The 3003-nt window shown below is 39.2% G+C and overlaps 1 protein-coding gene across 4 annotated transcripts in view; it reads right to left on the bottom strand.

Annotated features, from left to right (window-relative positions):
* MSH3 (mutS homolog 3) overlaps window positions 1-3003 on the bottom strand; it is a 229874-nt gene that overhangs the window by 159871 nt on the left and 67000 nt on the right. The gene's annotated exons all lie outside the window — the stretch shown is intronic.

Raw genomic sequence — 3003 nt, 5'->3', positions numbered from 1 at the left:
GAAGAAGAAGAAGAAGAAGAAGAAGAAGAAGAAGAAGAAGAAGAAGATGATGATGATGATGAAGAAGAAGAAGAAGAAGAAAGAAGAAAGAAGCAATTACTATTATCATTCCACCTGACATACCATAGGCACTTTCTAAATTCTTTACAAAGAAAATTAACTGTGCTAAAACTATTTTAAGATAGAAGGTATTTTATACTTTATGGTGTACCATATATAGAAACAATAATTAAAATTTATAGCTCATTTACACTTATGTTTAAATGTTCTATTAATAAAATAGATTATTATAAAGTGATCATTCTTAGCTATGAATTTCACATCTCCACTATTAGAGATGAAGTCTTGTCTGAGTAGCATTTTTCTTTCTTTGTTGGAGGGGGGAAGGCAGGGAAATTTGGGGTTAAGTGACTTGCCCAAGGTCACACAGCTAACAAGCGTTAAGTATCTGAGGCCAAATTTGAACTCAGGTCCTCCTGACTCCAGGGCCGGTGCTTCATTCACTGCACCACCTAGTCATCCCCTGAGTAGCATTTTTTAAAACTATTTATACCACATTTCTCAACTAGAAAGAGTAAATGCTACTTAAATCAGGTTAGACTTATACTTTGTTGAGCCCTTATTTCCAATCAGAAACTATTAGAAGGCAAACCAACTGAGAAGACCAAAGGTCACCCCTATCATTCATTTCTGCCCTCTAAAGACAGAATTAACAAAGTCAACTCTAGTAAACTATACTATTTATCCTGGTCAATATCTACTGTAACTCAGATAGACAACACTACCATTCTACACACAGACATAAAATTGGTTATTGTCCCTTTCCACAACTGGACAATGTAACCTATGACCCTCACTTATTTCTGTTGGTAAATAAAAAAGAAGATGAGATAATGAGATGGACAACAGAGATTTTATTTATGCTTGGCACTAAAATGTCTCTTGCGTTTTGGTGGTATGACCAGAGAAGTACAGCAAAGTTTTTGACTTTACAGTCAAGGAAATTGAGGCAAAGAGAGATTAAGTGAATTGCCTTATTCACCCAGCTAATGTCTGAGGCAAGATTCAAACTTGAGTCTTCCTAACTCTAAGTCTAGTACTATATACACTGTGCCAAATGATGCTACCTCTATATACCTTAATAACCCTGTTCATCATCATAGTAGCCTGGAGGATGGGAATTCTAATCACCTGGCACTTCTATGATTACAAAGTCATAGTCCTAGGCTCCTAATTCCTATGATTGCCCTCAGGAGGAGAGGCTTCTATCTGCTATCTCTTCCTAGACTCTTGTCCCAATCCAGTTCACTCCTCATCTAACCTTCTCCCTTCCTTCCATTCTGTCCTTTAGCATTCAACTCTAACATTAACAAATCCACCTTCATCCCAGATCTCTTCTTTCCACATACACACTATCTTCTTATACTAATGGAAATATGGCTTTCTCCTGAAGACATCACATTTCTAACCACACTTTTCAAGTTTTCTTGCTGAATTCTCTCATTCCCAGTCCACCCTCAACCCTAAGAACACACTGGTCCAGGAGAAGAAATAGGCATTATCCCTGAATCCCCCTGCCCTCAATCACTCAGCAATCTCACTTTCTTTGAGGTTCACTCTATCTGTCTACATTACTCAGTTCAGTTCCTTGTGGCTATGCTCTTATACTCGCTACGTCTCTTTCTTTTCTCAAAGAAGTCAGCACCTGGCTATTAGTTTTCCCTTCATTGCATCACCTCCGTCATTACTGGGGGCTTCAAAATACACTCAAATGACTTTTGAAAACACCCTGGCCTCCCACTTAATAGCTTTTTCAATTCCCATGACCTATACCTTCAGTCTACATCAAGAGCCCATAATATAGCTTAGATCTCACCATCAGCCATAACTGGGCTACCTGTTTGATTCTACTTACACTTTCCAGAGTCCCTCTCTTCCTTAAAGGCATAGGTCAGGAACATCTTCTATGTGAAGTCTTTCATGATCTTCCGAATTGCTACAGTCCTCTCTCCCAAACTACGTTTTGGGTGTTTACTTATAAACACCCAAATATACTTATAAATATATATATAAATATATACTTAGATAAAAATATACTTATATATACTTTATACTTATAAAGTAAACTTTATACTGTATATATTTTTATACAAGCTGTTCCAAAAGTCTTAGTGCAATCTGAAGACTTTAAAAAAATTACCAAGACTTCTGGGACACCCTCTAAGTACTATTTGTTTCTCTCATTAGAAAGTAAGCTTACTGTAAGTAGAGATGGTTACCATCCTTTGTATTTGTATCCTCAATGCCTAGCAGTGTACCTGGTACATAATAAGAGATTAATAAATATTTTTTGATTGATTCATATATTCCTCACCCCTACACTCAGTAAAAGGTAAACTCCTAGGGGCGGCTAGGTAGCACAGCGAGTAAGAGCACTGGCTCCAGTGTCAGGATGACCTGGAGATCGAATCCTGGGCTCAGACACTTAGCACCCACCCAGAAACACCTGGCCGTGTAACGTTGAGCAAGTTACTTAACCCCAATTGCTTAGGGGAGGCCAGGTGGCTCATCGAGTAAGAGCACCGGCTCCAGTGTTGGGATGACCTGGAGATAGAACCCCAGGCTCAGACACTCAGCACCACACCCAGAAATAACTGGCCATGTAACCTTGAGCAAGTTACTTAACCCCGATTGCTTAAAAAAAAAAAAGGTAAACTCCTTGAGGGCATGAGCTGAGAGGACTGGCCTCATTAGTGAAACTTAAAAGGAGTGATTCTATCTTCTAGCTCTCTATTCTTTCTGTCTGGAATAGACAGTATAACAGAAAACATTGAATCTTAGAGCAGCTAGGTGGTGTTGGGGAGAGAACATCGGCCTTGGATTCAGAAGGACCTGAGTTAAAATCCAGCCTCACTTATTAGCTGTGTGGGAAGGAAGGAAGGAAGGACGGACGGACGGAAGGAAGGAAGGAAGGAAGGAAGGAAGGAAGGAAGGAAGGAAGGA

Source organism: Petaurus breviceps, unplaced genomic scaffold (assembly GCF_028583685.1).
Source record: "Petaurus breviceps papuanus isolate PSGF00001 unplaced genomic scaffold, PetGlider_PUasm1.0 175, whole genome shotgun sequence".
NCBI classification, from domain to species: Eukaryota; Metazoa; Chordata; class Mammalia; order Diprotodontia; family Petauridae; genus Petaurus; species Petaurus breviceps.
Note: the sequence above shows the minus strand (reverse complement) of the source record. Positions and strands in the feature narration are given on the sequence as shown.